Genomic DNA, 17,452 nt, shown 5'->3' with positions numbered 1-17,452 from the left:
AAAAAATGGGGTGTTCCCTATGACTAAATCGCTCTGAAGTATTTAACTCTCAGACAGCCTATACTGAGTTTCCAGCAATTCATCAATTGCAGTTTATGTTCTCCTACCCTGGCAGCGATTGCTATGGAGGTTTCTACTCCTGAACTTGTTCAGTAAGGTGTCACTCCCTGTTTCCACCTGTCTTTATAGTCTTGGAGGAGTGGTTTGCCCTGTGACCTCACCTCTCTGATGCATTCAAGAAGAGTTGTTGCTTTTTTATGTACTCATTGTTAGAACAAAGAGGCAATTTCCAGACTCCATAATACAGTACAGGAAATCTGAAGTCATGGTCAATTCCTCTTCCTTTTTTAAAAATAATTGGTGAAACAAATATTATTTGCTTATTATTTAAAAGAATATATTTTACATGGAAAAATGAAGTTTTCTTTTTGCTCTGCCACAGTAAATTGCATTTGTTAGTCAATGTGAAATATTTGATGTGCCTGCATCTAGTATTCTTTCTTTTTTTCCTCTCTTTGATGTGTTACAGATCCTCTGCTGCTTCTGCGCTCAATTCTGCATCATTAGAATACTTTGGTTTTAAGTAAAAATGTGTCCATGCTTATTTCTTTTATACCAGTGAAAATTTATAATGTTGCAATTTAATTACCAGTTCCAATTGCAGTGGTATCATTTTAAGTACTGCTGTCTGCATAAAACATTCAAGTAAACATATTGCAGTACATTAGACTGATACATGGAAAAAGTCTTTTGAACTGAATCTGTTGACTCCAAGTAGATCAGTGATGTATTTTGTGTAGTACTCAAAATGACATTCACATTTAACATGCACACCCAAATGCAGCAATATCTTACATGTTGCATCAGATAAAATGCAATCCTGACAGTTACATTTAATGTTCCGATGAATGTTCCAATGGAATAAGAAGTTACTCTTCACTTTTCAGTGTAAACTTAAATTAATTTAAATTAATATTAATTGAAAAATGCAGTTCCTCAGGCATATCTTAAGCCACATGTCAAGTACTTTATGGTCACTTGTGGTTAGTGGCTACCTTATTGGAAATTACAAGTCAACATTTTGTCATACTTTATAAGAACTGACCATTGGTGATTAGTTCCAAGTGTATACTTTCAAATACTTGTTATTGTAAAGTACTTTGCCTTAAATGTGCTATACTGTGGAGAGTGATTTTAACCATTCAGCCTGGAGGGAAATCTCTAATCTATGGTTGGAAATTCATTTTTGTTATCTAAAAGGATGCTTTTCCTCTGGATAATTTATACTTCAGCTTTAATGAATGCTATGCAGTAGTCAACTTTTCAGTAATCAATTTAAATAGCCAAAGCTCTAAGAGATTATGACAGACACATAGTTAGTCTAGTCACATATTTGTTTTGTTCTTAAGTGGAAAATATGATGTCATGAAAACAAATCATTTTTTGCAACCCCTCATTGAATTTATTTCACTCTTGGTAATTTCACTTTTATATTAAGGTTTATCTTTGGACAAAAGTAAACCATGAGAAAGGGCTTTAGCTCATGCTGGATAGACAACAGTGAATCCATCCCTACCTTCAGATGAATTTGCCTGCCTGAGTGTTTTTAGGGCTATAGTGCCAATTAGTGTAGCTAGAAGTTAAGGCAAGAAAGAACATCCAAGAATGTAAAAGTAATTAGGTGTGGAATCTCCCTGAGACAGACTCTGCCACTTTATTCAGATCTATGGTCAAATACCATCTCTTCAGAAGCAGTCTCCCCAGTTACCTCTGTCAGCCATTCCTTACATGATATAGCATGCTTCAGATTAACAATCTACACATTTTGATTTTATACATGGTTTTTCTTACCTTTACTCTCATGAGAAAAATAAGTTCGACAAAAATGGAAGCTTGTCCCTTTAGTTCATGACTGTATTCCTCTGAAATATAGTATCAGGCATGTTTTGGGTGCTCAATACATATTCAAATATCCATTGGATAAGTTAATAAATGTGTTAATAATAAATTCTGGATTATTAAAAGTTTTTTGTGTATATATACATACATGCAAATGTGTATATGTGCATATTAACACATATTTGTGTGTGTCCGTGTATGTACTCCTTCATTAATTGGGGATCCATTATAGGGAAATATAATGAGATTATAATGTTGAACAAATGCAGATGAAACCCCTTTTAACTTCACAGATCTTAGAGTTTAATTGGGTAAATATATTTTAATCAAATTATTACCCCAAACAATGATTTCTAACTAGGTTATTAATATGAAGAAAGGTGATAAAAGTTTATAAGGGCATATAGGACCTTAATTTTCTTTCAGTTCAGTTGTCACTCATTCGTGTCTGACTCTTTGCAACCCCATGGACTGCAGCACACCAAGCCTCCCTGTCCATCACCAACTCCTGGAGTTTACTCAGTCTCATGTTCACTGAGTTAGTGAAGCCATCCAACCATCTCATACTCTGTCATCCCCTTCTCCTCCTGCTTTCAATCTTTCCCAGCATCAGGGTCTTCTCCAATGAGTCAGTTCTTCGCATCAGGTGGCCAAAGCATTGGAGTTTCAGCTTCAGCATCAGTCCTTCCAATGGATATTCAGGTCATATTTCCTTTTGGGTGGACTGTTTGGATCTCCTTGCAGTCCAAGGAACTCTCAAGAATCTTCTCCAACATCACAGTTCAAAAGCATCGATTCTTCGGTGCTCAGCTTTTTTTATAGCCCAACTCTCACATCCATACATGACTACTGGAGAAATCATAGCTTTGACTAGACAGACCTTTGTTGGCAAAGTAATGTCTCTGCTTTTTAACATGCTGTCTAGGTTGGTTATAACTTTTTCCAAGGAGCAAGTGTCTTTTAATTTCATGGCTGCAATCACCATCTGCAGTGATTTTGGAGCCCCCAAAATAAAGTCTGTCACTGTTTCCACTGTTTCCTCTCAGGTGTCAGTAAAGTTTTTCCTCATGAAATTGTATTTTATCTAAAATATTAATAATGAAAATAAGTAAATAGACAAAATTGAAATAAAATTTTCACACCAAGTAGCATAAGCAAAGGCCCTATGACGGGAGGTCACACAGAGTCTTTACCCAACAGAGCACAGTAGCTGAAGCTCAGAAAAACAAAGACAGCTTTATAGTGAAGCTGGTGGATTTCTCTATGGATCTGTATGCCATGCCAAATATTTTTTGATAAGTATTTTGATCTTTACTCTGAGAAATAGGGTGCTATTGAGTGATTTTAAGCAGTGGGTATATGGCATTTATAAAATATGAAATTAATATGGATACCTTGAATTAAAGCAGCAACAGCCCAAACCTTTTGCTTTAAGAACAACTATACAGAAAATAGCAAAGTCTGCCTTCATGTTCCCAGTAGGATGTTCACTATGTCAACTTGACTTCATTTTCAGCCTAATCATTAAAACTAGACTCTCTTATCCTCTAAACAATTGTTCTGCAAATGGAAAGGTGAGCTCAAATCTTAACTGCTCTTTTGTAGTACTCAGTGCTCATCTGAACACAGATAGAGTTTCATATACCCTAAATGTAACCATTATGTTTAATATTTCTATAGCACTCATGTAAAAGGCACTATTTTCAGTCCTTCACTTTTATTAAGTAATTTGATCCTCCAACCACCCTATAAGGTAGGTGATACTATCTTCATTTTATATATAATGAACTGAGGATGTAAATGACTGTGTCCATCCCTGTGTCCAGAATTAGAAGGTAACTCTTACCTTCCAACACTGGGATCATTTTCAACAGTGACAATTCGTAATATATATCTCTTCCTGACTCTCACCTTAAAGGCATAGCATTTCTGTTTTCTTCAGAAAACATATAGAGGCCATGGCATGATCATAATTCCATGTTACATCAAATACATGGAGAGGTCAAGCAGTAGACAGAGTTATATAAGCTGCCTCAGGGATATATTTATCAAGGCCAACACCTCAGATGTAGGCCAGCTGGTAAAGTCAGCCATCCGAGGAGAAGAAGAAACAAAACATTAAAGAATATTCAGTTAGCTCTTCAATGACATTTCTTTTTAAATGACCATGATAAAGTCTCGGGTTTGAAGGAAAATTTAGATGGGGATATTCCACTAACAGCAGCTTAAAATCCCCCAGATATGCTTAAGGAAGTATCAAAGAGACTAAAATAAAAATAATTGCAAGTAGAATGGTTTTCAGCTTAGACATTAACTATAGTTAAGCACAGAATAATTCTTTTAGAATTACTGAGGGATTCTGTGCTAGTTGAAAGGGACTACAAGGTCACAAGGTTGTAATCTGCTCTCATATTTTTCTCTTCTCTGACTTCTTTCTATGTTTTCACTTTTCTCTTTTCAAAGAGCAACTTCTGACAACTCATTAGCAGCTATAGTAGAAATCTGGAGTCTGACAAAACTTTGTTAAATTCCTGCTATTCCACACAGTACTATGCCCTTGAATAGTGCCTCAGCTTCTTAATTCCTCCCATCTTCCAAAGAGGGTGTTGATAGACTACCTTGAAAGTTGTAAAAGTTAAGTGAGATAATGTATTAAGTGTCTGGGACATAATAATAGTGCATTGATAAATGAATGATTGAATGATTTCATGTTATTTCCTTTACAATTCAATTCCATGTTCTTTATAGAGAGAAGTTAGGACACAATTTTGGAGCATGATGAAAATAAAATATAAATAATACTTGGGAAACACCATCATTTTGCTTAAATTTTTCTTGTACATTGCTATCTTAAGTTCCAAGCTATAGAAATTTAAATAACATTTTAATTTTTTTTTTAAAGAACAATATTGGGTCTGAATGCAGTCTGTCACCTTCAGGTACTTAATTCAGACAGGAAATACCTGACCTAAATCTTTTGCATGTAATTGGTGGGTTGAATAAAGTGTCTTCCTAGGTGTAATTTTTCTTTAACAGCGGGTAGCCGGGTTTTGGATTCTGTCCCTTGTCTAGTTTTTACTTGTAGGCTGAAATTTTGTGAGCACAAAACTACCTTCCATCAGGTAAAATTATAGTTATTATGTGGCATTAGAAAAAATCCAAGTATTTTCAGCTAAAAATTTACATCAATTGCTAATAGCTCTTATATCCTTTAAAAATATATATACTGCCTTCCATTTTAGGATTTCTATTTCTAGTATATAAACTCCAATACAAGATTAATTTAAAGATCTATAACCACAGAAGGACTTGGCTTACATTAATAAAAAGGAATACATTCTGATTAGTTTTGATTAAATTAAAAATATTATATTGCTTTCCTGAGACATAATTAAAGGAGCCCTTTTATAGGTAGTGAGACAGTTAACTGTGCCATAACCAGTTGCTTGACATTATCTGTTCTGATGGAATTTAGCTGTCCTTGGAAATTAACAGAGAGGGCTGAAATTAAAGACATTTTCTTAAGAAAAAGAGATCTAGGATTTTATTTTTTAATCCCAAGAATGACATTTTCACAGTTGCTCTTTTGGTATAAGCTACTGTTTTCAGCAATACTGTAATTATTATTCTGTTGATCCATAAGCCTACAGAATTTTAGTTATTTTTTCCTAATAAGTAAAAAGATGAACATACTTAAATAAAAGTATTGAAGTAAGGTGAAATTTCTGATAAGGAAGTAAAAAATTAGAAGAATTGTATAATATCTTAGTTGCATCTTGAGTTGCCCCAGGTAACTTAAAATGCTGGTATCAGAGTCGCTCTTTTCACTTAGTGGGACTTCCCTTGTAGCTCAACTGGTAAAGAATCTGCTTGCAGTGCAGGAAACCTGGGGTTGATCCCTGGGTCAGGAAGATGCCCTGGAAAAATCCCATGGCTCTGTCCATGGGGTCACAGAATGTTGGACACACCTGAGTGACTAACATTTTCACTAAGTCATAGTGCTTCCTTTTAAAACTACCACCAACCAAAGAAACACCTTCTATGACTTTACCAAGATGTCTTAATTCTTGTCCTGCATGGATCCAATCTACATGTAACAATCTAATAGTTCTTCAAAGATGCCACTGTTTCCTTAACTTTACAGCAATATCAAACATATGGAAGGGTGTAAATGGACATTCCATTCTCAGGAAGAAAACTTCAGCTTATAGTTTATCAGGAACACTCCATGGTCCAAGATGGTGCACAGCATGAATCGCCTTTGATTGTGTTCACTGTACTTATGATGCATGACTGAGTCCCAAATTTCTCTGATCCCTTTCTCCTCTTCCTTTGCTCCTCTCCATCTTTTCTGTTGCTTCTTCAACACCTCTTTACCCTTTCTGAAGACATTCTTAGAGGTTCTTGGCTCTGTCAAGACAGACCAAAGCGGCCATTTATTCCAGATTCTCTGGAATTGGTTCTCTATAAACAACGCATATTTCTAGTTCTGATATAGATAAAGTATACTTCAAATTATAATATATATTAATTATGTTAACATTATTTAAAACTTGGTCTATGTACCCACCTCCAGAAGTGTGGTTTTCAATTTGCAATACCACTCCTGGGCATACACACTGAGGAAACCAGATCTGAAAGAGACACATGCACCCCAATGTTCATCGCAGCACTGCTTATAATAGCCAGGACATGGAACCAACCTAGATGCCCATCAGCAGACGAATGGATAAGGAAGCTGTTGTACATATACACCATGGAATATTACTCAGCCATTAAAAAGAATTCATTTGAATCAGTTCTAATGAGATGGATGAAACTGGAGCCCATTATACAGAGTGAAGTAAGCCAGAAAGATAAAGACCATTACAGTATACTAACACATATATATGGAATTTAGAAAGATGGTAATGATAACCCTATATGCAAAACAGAAAAAGAGACACAGATGTATGGAACAGACTTTTGGACTCTGTGGGAGAAGGCGAGGGTGCGATGTTTAGAGAGAACAGCATGAACATTATCTATAGTGAAACAGATCACCAGCCCAGGTGGGATGCATGAGACAAGTGCACGGGCCTGGTGCAATGGGAAGACCCAGAGGAATCGGGTGGAGAGGGAGGTGGGAGGGGGGATCAGGATGGGGAATACATGTAACCCCATGGCTGATTCATGTCAATGTATGACAAAACCCACAGCAATGTTGTGAAATGGTTAGCCTCCAACTAATAAAAATAAATGAAAAAAAAATCAATTTGTTTTCTTGGGTTCTGTGTTTGTCTCTTTGGTATACTTTGATCACAGGGTCAATTATACTGAGTTTATTATCTTGTTTTCTCTATTCTTGATTCTCTGACATTTATGGCCTCACTGACACAGGCCTCCCCAGGGTAGTCTTTTTAGAGAAAGCAATTGGATTAAGAAAGCTTGTCTTTCCTGTACATACCAACCAATCCTGAGTCTGTTTGAGTGCGTGTGTGCTCAGTAGCTCAGTTTTGTCTGACTCTTTGTGAACCTTTGTGACTTTAGCCCGCCAGGCTCCTCTGTCCATGGGATTTCTCAGGTAGTAATACTGGAGTGGATTTCCATTTCCACCTCTATGGGATCTTCCCGACCCAGGGATCGAACCCACGTCTCCTGCTTTGGCAGCTGGAATCTTTACCACTGAGCCACCTGGGAAGCCCTATCCTAATTCTAAATCCTATATAAATCCCCTTTATCTAACTCCCACACACCAAAACACTATTTTCCCTGCCCTAGATCAATCTAGGGCCAGCTACCAGACAGTTAGAAACCACCCATGTAGCCCAGAGCCCATGTACATTATTCAAACTGTCTAATTCTAAGCGATTTATTCTGTCCTGTCTTGCCTTTCTTGCAGAAACGCAGTAAAGGTTTTGACCTGGGCTTTCTCATTATTCCCGCTAATAAAAATCTTCCTTAAAAAGGCATTAGCCTTTTCATGTTGTCATTCAGTCATACATTTAAATGGAGACCCGAGTTCAGAACATCTGGAAATGGGAAAAAGAGGAAGATTTCAGAGATAGAGAAAATATAGTTCTGCTCTGCTCTTACAATTGATATGACCTCAGATGACATATACTCACCTTCCAAAAAGGCTACATACAGCAAGACACTCCTAGTCTCACAAATATGAGAAATACATCACTTTATAATTTTTATTCAGCAAATAAATTCTAGCAAAAGGATATCATGCTTCTATATCTATCACCTTGGTTCTGTGATCACTATTTCCTGTCAGCTGAATTTTCCTATAAAAACCTCATAATTTATTCTTGACCAGCTGTCTTCTTTCAGCATGTGTGTGTCCCTAAACCCTCCCACAATGCACCCTATTTCAACATAATATGAAGAAATCTATAGATGTAAAATATAAGATGCATTATATGCATATACAGGCTTCCCAGGAGTGCTAGTGGTAAAGAACCTGACCTGCCCATGCAGGAGGCATAAGAAATGCAAGTTCAATTCCTGAGTCTGGAAGATCCCCTGGAGGAGGGCATGGCAACCCACTCCTGTATTTTTGCTTGGAGAATCCCATGGTTAGAGGAGGCTGGCGGGCTAAAGTCCAGAGAGTCACAAAGAGCCAGACACAGCTGAAGCAGCTTAGCATGCAGGCATACAAATATATACTAATCTGAAAGGGAAACACTCCTTTTGGTGAAATCTATATTGACCTAAAATGTGTTCTTTTATAGATTCTTTTCCATATTTGTCTAGAGTCTAAAGCCAATTTTCAAAATTATTTTGTGAGTATATATATGTTTAAAAAAATCTTCCTCCTTGAAGATTCTAACCTAGAAGGAACTTGACTCATCTTTTTCTGGGTGAACACATTGAACCCAAAACTGCAAAAATTCCTGGTGACCAAGCTTCTCCTTTGTGCTAATTGCTATGGCCCAGAAGGCAGACTCAGCAGTGCAAGTGGGACAGGACTGGCCTGGGGGCATTTCAAATACCATGCTATGGAGGATAGTAATCCTTGTGACCAAAGATTAGCTATTGAAGAGAACATTGTCCAAAAGTGTTAGGAGATTATGCCATGAGGAAAGGCTCATTTAAGAATTAGTTATCCTGATGAAACATTGCTGAAGCACAGAGAAAGAGCAGATTGCTGACGTGAGGTTTGTTAACAAGAATCTTCTGCAGAGACACAGAAGATCATGCCCCCCAACTAATGAATATTGTAGCAGGGAAATGGCATGACAGGTTCCTTCTTGTTCCAATTGAGCCTGTTTCTCCAAGAACAAAAGGTCAGTTGTGCTAAAGATATTTAGAGAAATGTAGTTTGGACATGCTTTTCAGCACACCAGAGTTCGATGGTTGCTGTGGAATTGATTTCTTACACCAAGGCTAGATGGCGGCCAGGGAACAAAGTCAGAATATGCCATTCTCTTTACTAAGGATTCAGAACAAAATCACCCTTAAGAGGAGATGTGACTCTTCAGTGAGCCATGTTGGTTTATTTAAGAATAATATTGGCTCAGTGAACTGATCAAACTACCACTGTTCATTGCACCAAACAGAGCTTTTTAATAATCAATAAATCATTACTTAAATCAAGCTTATTAGAAAAAAAGAAAAGAAATCAGTTTTAATATCCAACTGCTTTGTGGAGTTTTGAATAGATTTTTTTTTTCTCCACTTTGGTTATTAGGTGTGAATATGTGTATAAGTGTACACAATATACATTATCAGTGCTTCTTAAGAAAAATTTTTAAGAGAACAAAAGAAAAATGATAAAATATAACTTTAACACTCCTCGCATACCAAAGCAGCCACTATGAATGTTTTCTCCACAGAGATCCTTTTTTTTTTTTTTTAATAATATCAGAGCACATCTAGTTTCTTTCTTTTTTTTCCTCTCTTTCATGTTGGTGAGGAGAAAGAAAGCTTTAATATAGATAATATTTAGGGTTGCTCTTGTTTTCCTCATATGTATATAACTCTAGGAAATGAATCTCTCTCTGTGGCTTAAATTTTAATGGATTGTCTTCTAGAAACTATTATATGCCATAACTGTGTGCTAACATATATGTATATATGCAGTATTTCAGTGTTCAATTGGGTCATTAGAAATTGTTTAGTCCTAAAATCTAATTTTAAGAGAAGTAAAATACAATTCCTGATTATGTTAAATAAATTGTCTTCATTAATGTGACCTCAGTTTTCTTATGAATCTAAAAAGAGTCGTGGGTTTTCAGTTTGTTCAGAATTTTCCATGTTGTGATATAGGAATGATCACTTACAAGTGCCATACATCTTAGATCAAAAATCAAAAGTTCATCATTTTACTCTTAATATTTTTCTCTCATTACACCTAGATTGTGACTTTTAGAAGAAAGATGTATGCAGCTGATTTTTTTTGTAATTTATTTTCTTATCTGAAAATCTTTATTTTATTTTATTAAAGAGTTTATAAATTTATATTACTGGTATGTTTTGGCTTAAATCTGTGATCTAAATTTTTATTTTCTTTTAGTCCTGCCCTTTTTTTTTCTTCATTCTTTTTGATTAGCTAAGTCTATATTTTTCACTATTTAATAATCCTCAATTCAGTTCAGTCACTCAGTTGTGTACGACTCTTTGCGACCCCATGGACTTCAGTATGCCAGGCTTCCCTGTCCATCACGAACTCCCAGAGTTTACTCAGATTCATGTTCATTGAGTCAGTGATGCCATCCTGCCATCTCATCCTCTGTCGTCCCCTTCTCCTCATGCCTTCAATCTTTCCCAGCATCAGGGTCTTTTCAAGTGAGTCAGTTCTTCACATCAGGTGACCAGAGTATTGGAGTTTCAGCTTCAGCATGAATCCTTCCAATGAATATTCAGGAATGATTTCCTTTAGGAAGGACTGGTTAGATCTCCCTGCTGTCCAAGGGACTCTCAAGAATCTTCTCCAAATCCACAGCTCAAAAGCATCAATTCTTTGGTGCTCAGCTTTCTTTATAGTCCAACTCTCACATCCATACATAACTACTGAAAAAACCATAACCTTGACTAGATGGACATTTGTTGGCAAAGTAATGTCTCTGCTTTTTAATTTGCTGTCTAGGTTGGTCATAACTTTTCTTTCAAGGAGTAAGCGTTTTTAAATTTCATGGCTGAAGTCACAAGTCAGCCACTGTTTCCACTGTTTCCCCATCAATTTCCCATGAAGTGATGGGACCAGATGCCATGATCTTAGTTTTCTGAATGTTGAGCTTTGATCCAGCCTTTTCACTCTCCTCTTTCACTTTCATCAAGAGTCTCTTTAGTTCTTTTTCACTTTCTGCCATAAGGCTGGTATCATCTGCATATCTGAGGTTATTGATATTTCTCCTGGCAATCTTGATTCCAGCTTGTGCTTCATCCAACCCAGCATTTCTCATTATGTACTCTGCATATAAGTTAAATAAGCAGTTTAACAACATACAGCCTTGATGTACTCCTTTTCCTTTTTGGAACCAGTCTGTTGTTCCATGTCCAGTTCTAACTGTTACTTCCTGACCTGCATACAGATTTCTCAAGAGGCAGTTAAGGTGGTCTGGTATTCCCATCTTTTTCAGAACTTTCCACAGTTTGTGGTGATCCACACAATCAAAGGCTATGGCACAGTCAATAAAGCAGAGATAGATGTTTTTTCTGGAACTCTCTTGCTTTTTCGACGATCCAGCAGATGTTGGCAATTTGATCTCTGGTTCCTCTGCCTTTTCTAAAAACAGCTTGAACATCTGGAAGTTCATGGTTCATGTATTGCTGAGGCCTGGCTTGGAGAATTTTGAGCGTTACTTTGCTAGCATGTGAGATGAGTGCAAATTGTGTGGTTTGAATATTCTTTGGCATTGCCTTTCTTTGGGATTGGAATCAAAAATGAAATTTTCCAGTCCTGTGGCCACTGTTGAGTTTTCCAAATTTGCTGACATATTGAGTGCAGCACTTTCACAGCATCATCTTTTAGGATTTGAAAGAGCTCAACTGGAATTCCATCTCCTCCACTAGCTGTTTGTAGTGATGCTTCCTAAGGCCCACTTGACTTCACATTCCAGGATGTCTGGCTCTAGGTGAGTGATCACGCCATCGTGATTATCTGGGTTGTGAAGATCTTTTTCGTACAGTTCTTCTGTGTGTTCTTGCCACCTCTCCTTAATATCTTCTGCTTCTGTTAGGTCCATACCATTTCTGTCATTTATTGTGCCCATCTTTGCATGAAAAGTTCCCTTGCTATCTCTAATTTTCTTGAAGTGACCTCATCTTTCCCATTCTACTGTTTTCCTCTATTTCTTCGCACTTGTCACTGAGTGAGGCTTTCTTATCTCTCCTTGCTATTCTTTGAAACTCTGCATTCAAATGGGCATATCATTCCTTTTCTCCTTTGCTTTTTGCTTCCGTTCTTTTCAGAGTTTTGTAAGGCCTCCTCAGACAGCCATTTTGCTTTTTAACATTCCTTTTTCTTGGGGATGGGTTGATTCCTGTCTTCTGTACAATGTCATGAACCTCTGTCCATAGTTCATCAGGCACTCTGTCTATCAGATCTACCCCTTAAATCTATTTCTCACCTCCACTGTATAATCGTAACAGATTTGATTTAGGTCATACCTGAATGGTCTACTGGTTTTCCCTACTTTCTTCAATTTAAGTCTGAATTTGTCAATAAGGAGTTCATGATCTGAGCCTCAGTCAGCTCCCGGTCTTGCTTTTGCTGACTGTATAGAGCTTCTCCCTCTTTGGCTGCAAAGAATATAATCAATCTGATTTCAGTGTTGACCATCTGGTGATGTCCATGTGTAAAGTCTTCTCTTGTGTTGTTGGAAGAGGGTATTTGCTATGACCAGTGTGTTTATTGGCAAAGCTCTATTAGTCTCTGCCCTGTTTCATTCTGTACTCCAAGGCCAAATCTGCCTGTTATTCCAGGTGTTTCTTGACTTTCACTTTTGCATTCCAGTCAACTATAATGAAAATTACTTCTTTTTTGGGTTTTAGTTCTAAAAGGTCTTGTACGTCTTCATAGAACCGTTCAGCTTCAGCTTCTCCAGCATTACTGGTCGGGGCACAGACTTGGATTACCGTGATATTGAAAGGTTCGCCTTGGAAACAAATAGACATTATCCTGTCATTTTTGAGATTGCAACCTAGTACTGCATTTTGAACTATTTTGTTAACTATGATGGCTATTCCATTTCCTCTAAGGGATTCTTTCCCACAATGGTCCATGCTCAGTAAATCTTTAATCCAATTTTCTGTTGAACTGCAGGGCTGTGTTCGCTCGCTGTTATTGACCTGAGGCCAAACTATTGTGGAGGTAATGAAGATAATGGTGACCTCCTTCAAAAGGTCCCTTACAGACACACTACACTCACTGCCCCCACCTCTGCATCAGGCCACTGCTGACCCACACCTCTGCCAGAGACTCTTGGACCCTCAAAGGTAAGTCTGGGTCAGTCTCTTGTGGGGTCACTGCTCCTTTCTCCTGGGTCCTGGTGCACACAAGGTTCTGTTTGTGCCCTCCAAGAGTCTGTTTCCCCAGCCCTGTATAAGTTCTGGCAGCTCTGTGGTGGGTTAATGGCAACCTCTTCTAAGAGGGCTTATGTCATACCCTGATCTGCTACACCCAGAGCCCCTGCCCCCGCAGCAGTCCACTGCTGACCCATACCTCTTCTTAAATTTTGATACTTTTATTCTAGTTTTGTTTTATTTTCTAGAAATTACACTGCATATTCTTGCTTCTTTATGGTCTGATATGAATTATTATATTTTACTGTTCAACAGAAAGCATAATATATTGGACTTTTTTTTTTAATTGGAGAATAATTGCTTTACAATGCTGGAGTGATCTCTGTCATACATTAGGTTTTGGACATTTAAGCTCCGTTTAAACTCCTTTCTTTTGAGTTAATTCTGGCATGTATTTTATTTCTCACAGGACATTATCATTATTTTCTGTAAAGTGAGAGGGAGGTACAGACATTTGTTATACATATCCTGCCCCCACACTTGCATAGCTTCCTGGTTATCAACATCAAATAGTGCATTTCTTACCAAGAATAAACCTACACTGAGACAGCATTTATCACCCGAAGTCGATGGTTTACGTTAGGATTCACTCTTGGAGTTTTGCATTCTAATGGTTTAGACAAATGTGTGATGGCATGTATCCATCATTATGTTCTCATTCATGCTTAGTCACACAGTCGTATCTGACTCTTGTGACCCCATGGACTGTAGCCCTCCAGGCTCCTCTGTTCATGGGATTCTCCAGGTAAGAATACTGGAGTGGCTTGCCAGGCCTTGCCCCAGGGGATCTTCCTGACCCAGGGATCTAGCCTGTGTCTCCTGTGTCTCCTATATTGGCAGGCAGGTTCTTTACCACTAGCACCACCTGGGAAGGCCCATCCATCATTATAGTAACATACAAATTATTTTTGCTGCCCTAAAATTTCTCTGTGTTCCATCTATTTATCCCTCTGTATATCCCCAACTCCTGGCAACCACCAATCTCTTTGTTTTCTTCATTGTTTTGCCTTTTCCAGTTGGAATCATGCAGAATCGAGCCTTTTCTGACTGGCCTTTTTCACTTAGTAATATGCATTTAAGATTATTCCATGTCTTTTTATAGCTTGATAGCTCATTTTTTTTTAGTGTTTCATTGTCTGTTTCTATCACAGTTTATTTATTCATTCGCCTCCTGAAAGACATCTTGCTTGCTTCTAAGTTTTTGGCAAACATCAATATGGATAAAACTCCTATAAATATCCGTGTGCAGGTTTTAGTGTGGACATAACTTGCAGCTCATTTGGGTACACATCAAGGAGTATTACTGCTGGACCATATGTTTAAGAGTATGTTTAGTTTTGTAAGGATTTACCAAACTGTCTTCCAAAGTGGTTTTACCTTTTTGCATTTCTACCAGCAATGTATAAGAATTCTCTTTGCTCCATATCCTCACTAGCATTTGTTGTTTTCAATATTTCAGATTTTGGCCATTTCGATGGATATGCAAGAATGTTGCATTATTACTTTAATTTGTATTTCCCTGATAACATATAAGGTAGAGAATCTTTTTATATGCTTGTTTGCCCTCTGTGCATCTTATCTGGTAAGGCGTCTGCGAAGCTCTTTAGTGCATTTTTTAACTAGATTATTTATTTTCTTATTTTTGTGCTTTTCAAGCATGTTTCAGATAACAATCCATTATTGATTTATCTTTTCTAAGTATTTCCTTCAAATCCATGGCTTCTTTTCTCAAACTTGACGTTGTCTTTTGTAGAGAGGAAGTTTTAAAAATAATGACATATAGCTCATCAATTAGTTCTTTTATGCTTTGTGATTTTGTATTATACCTAAAAAGGCATTATCATACACAGAGTCATCTAGGATTGGTCCTATATTTTTTTATAAGCCTCTTAAATTTTCTCATTTTATATTTAGATATATAATTAATTCTGAGTTGATATTTATAAAGGATGTAAGATTTAGAGTCTTTGTTGTTTGTTATTTTTGTTGTTTTTTATTTGTGAACGTCCAGTTATTTCAGTAACTTTGCTCCTTTATCAAAGATCAATTGATTATATTTATACAGTAATATTTCTGGACTTTCTGTTCTGTTCCATTGATCTATTTGTCTAATATTTCACCAAAATATCACACTGTTTTTATTCCTACAGCTTTGTAGAAAGACTTGAAATTAGGTAGTATCAGTTCTCCAACTTTATTCCTATTCTTCAACATTGTGCTGGGTATTCTGGATCTTTTGACTCTGCATGTAAATTTTATTATTTTTTATTTATTAATATTTTATTTGTTTATTTATTTGACTGCACTGGATCTTAGCTGGGCATGTGGGATCTAGTTCCCTAACCAGAGATCGAACCCAGGCTCCTTGCATTGGGAGCACAGAGTCTCAGTTACTAGACCACCAGGGAAGTCCCCTGCGTATACATTTTAGAATCTATTTGTCAATATCGACAAATACCTCATTGGAGTTTTGTTTAGGATGGATGGAATTTATCGATCAAGTGGGGAAGAACTGACATTTATAATATTGAGTTCTGCTGTGAACATTAAATAACTCTATTTAGTTCTATAATTTATCAGTGTTTTGTACTTTTTCTGATACACATCTATCTATTTTGTTAGATTCATACTTTAATATTTCATCATTGAGGGGTTCCAATATAAGCTGTTTTCAATATCAAATTGTACCTGTTAACAGCTGGTTTATAGGAATGTTATTGACATTTGTATACTAATCTTGTATCCTGAAACTTTGCTATAATTGTTTATTGATTCCAGTAGGGTTTTTGTTGTTGTTGTTGTTTGTTTGTCAAATTCTAAAAATTTTCAAAACAAACAACCATGACATCTTTGAATGACAATTTTATGTATTTCTTTCCAATCTTTTTTGATTATTATTTTTTTTTTTTGCTTTATTGCATTAGCAAGGATTTTTCAGAAAAACGTTGAAAATAACTGGTAAGATGGGATAGCCTTTCCCTGTACCTGATTTTGGTAGGAAAGCTTCTAGTTTCTTACCATCAGTATGATGTTAGCCACCATTTTTGGTAAATATTCTTTATTTGATTGAGAAAGCATCTGTCTATTCCTATCGTACTGTGAGTTTTTAACATGAATATGTATTCAACTTTTTAAAATGCTATTCCTGCATCCCCTGATTATAATAATGTGATTTTTTCTTTTTTACTTCTGATTTTTGAAGTTGAATTAGCCTTACACAACTGGAATATCCCATTTGGTCATGGTATGCAATTCCTTTTATATATTGTTGTATTTGATTTTATATCTTGATGAGGATTTTTACACTTAAGTTCATGAGAGAGGTTGATTTGTAAGTTTCTTTTCTTATAACATCTTTCTGAATACAGTTTTGGTATTTGTTGTTTGTTGCTTAGTCACAAAGTTATGTCCAGGTCTTTCTGACCCCGTGAACTGTCACCCCCCAGACCTTTCTGTCTGTGGGCTTGTCCAGGCAAGAATACTAGAACGGGGTGTCATTTCCTTTTCTAGGGGATCTTTCTGACCCAGGGATTGAACCTGTGTCTTCTGCATTGGCAGGAGGAATCTTTACGCCTGAGCCACCAGGGAATCCCATTAGGGTAATATTGACTACATGGAGTGAATTAATAAATACTCTCTCTGCTTTTTTTTTCTTTGTTTTTTTTTCTGAAAAAAGATTGTAGAGAATTGTTATAATTTATTTCCTAAATGTTTGGTAGAACTACACAGTGACTGATGCTTCTGTTTTGGAAAGTTATTGGTAATTGGCTAAATTTCTTTAATAAATGGTTCACTATTCATATTGTCTTTTCTTCTGTGAGTTTTGGCAAACTGTGTCTTTTATTAATAACAAATTGGTCAATTTTATCATCTAGATTATCAAATTTGAGGGAACAAAGTTTTTCACAGAATTCCTTTATTATTATTTTAATTTCCATAGGATTTGTAATGCTACTCTCTCATTTATTTCTGATAATTATAATTTGTGTTTTCTCTGTTTTTCATAAGTTAGCCTAACTGGAGACGTACTGAACTTACT

Source organism: Cervus elaphus, chromosome 4 (genome assembly GCF_910594005.1).
Source record: "Cervus elaphus chromosome 4, mCerEla1.1, whole genome shotgun sequence".
NCBI classification, from domain to species: domain Eukaryota; kingdom Metazoa; phylum Chordata; class Mammalia; order Artiodactyla; family Cervidae; genus Cervus; species Cervus elaphus.
Note: the sequence above shows the minus strand (reverse complement) of the source record.